Source organism: Triticum aestivum, chromosome 1D (genome assembly GCF_018294505.1).
Source record: "Triticum aestivum cultivar Chinese Spring chromosome 1D, IWGSC CS RefSeq v2.1, whole genome shotgun sequence".
NCBI lineage: Eukaryota > Viridiplantae > Streptophyta > Magnoliopsida > Poales > Poaceae > Triticum > Triticum aestivum.
The window spans coordinates 28,428,487-28,429,751 of NC_057796.1; the positions used below are offsets into that span (position 1 = coordinate 28,428,487).

Genomic DNA, 1,265 nt, shown 5'->3' on the forward strand with positions numbered 1-1,265 from the left:
TCTGCTAGCGGACGGCAAAGAGGTGGGCCGTTAAGATTTTTCAAACGAGCGGGGGGTGGGGGCCACCACACTCTTTGCCGTCTGCCAGCGGACGGCAAAGATTCTTTGCCGTCTGCTGGCGGACGGCAAAGAGGTGGCTGATGGCAAAGAGCTTCTTTGCCGTCAGCCTTTTCTTTGCCGTCCGCTTACGTTTAGCTGATGGCAAAGAGCTTCTTTGCCATCAGCTAGCAGACGGCAAAGAGCTGGCAGATGGCAAATTAGCTGATTCCAGTAGTGTAAGTGTTCAAGTGCAATCTCTAGCCAAGTTCTCTTTGTTGTTGTGTTGAATTTTGAGGAAAGGCGGCCAAGCAGCTCGTGGCATCTGTGTCACGCCTGCTCTGCCGCTGCCTTGACCCGCCGACGACGTCGCCAGTTGAGCCGCAAGGGTGCAAGATCATCGTGGGGCCCATTGCATGGGCTCCGAGTATGCTTGATTGCCATGTCGGAGGCGAAGGTGCTAGAGCTTGGTGGCGTGTTTGCATTTCTGGATGCATGAATAATTGTCAAGGAGGCTGAAGCCAGCGCTATTACAGTTGGACTGAAGGAATTGTATAACGTATTCTGAGGCTCCTTGGTGGTGGAGATCGACTACGCAGTGGGGAAATGAGCTAGGGGCTGATTCTGTAAGCAGATCATTGTCCTACCCAATTACTGTTGATACTAAATCTGCGCTGAGTAATTTTTAGGCATTATCACATCAGAACTGTCAAGAGGGACAAACAATGGGCTGGCTCATGAACTAGCCAATGATGCTAAAGCTCATGGAGACCTTGTGGTTGCGTATGGTGTCCCGGACCAACTCCATGATCAGCTCTGGAAGGAAAACAATGCAGCCTTGACGTCGGCCTAAGTCTTGATGTAATCCTCAAAAAAGATACTGCTTGCAGACATGTTATACATAAACATGCATGTTGTAGGTCTGTTAATTTTAATTTTGAATACTGAGATCTATTCAGATGCTTTCCTTACTCTTATGGCTAAAAAAATCCAGCAGACAGTGACTGAAATTTGTTAGTTTCACTCAACGTGCTGCTGCTTGATCCTGGTGTTGAGTAGGTAATTTTAATTTTGAATACTGAGATCTATTCAGATGCTTTCCTTACTCTTATGGCTAAAAAAATCCAGCAGACAGTGACTGAAATTTGTTAGTTTCACTCAACGTGCTGCTGCTTGATCCTCGTGTTGAGTAGGTATATGCAATGAATTTTCCATTGTGCCAAAACTAA

General features: G+C 46.9%; 1 long non-coding RNA gene across 1 annotated transcript; it reads left to right on the forward strand.

Moving 5' to 3' along the window:
* Positions 1-417: 417 nt before the first annotated feature.
* Positions 418-896, forward strand: LOC123164064 (uncharacterized). Its single transcript, XR_006482154.1, has 2 exons — positions 418-662; positions 741-896. It is a non-coding gene; the product is annotated as an uncharacterized lncRNA (long non-coding RNA).
* Positions 897-1,265: the final 369 nt, after the last annotated feature.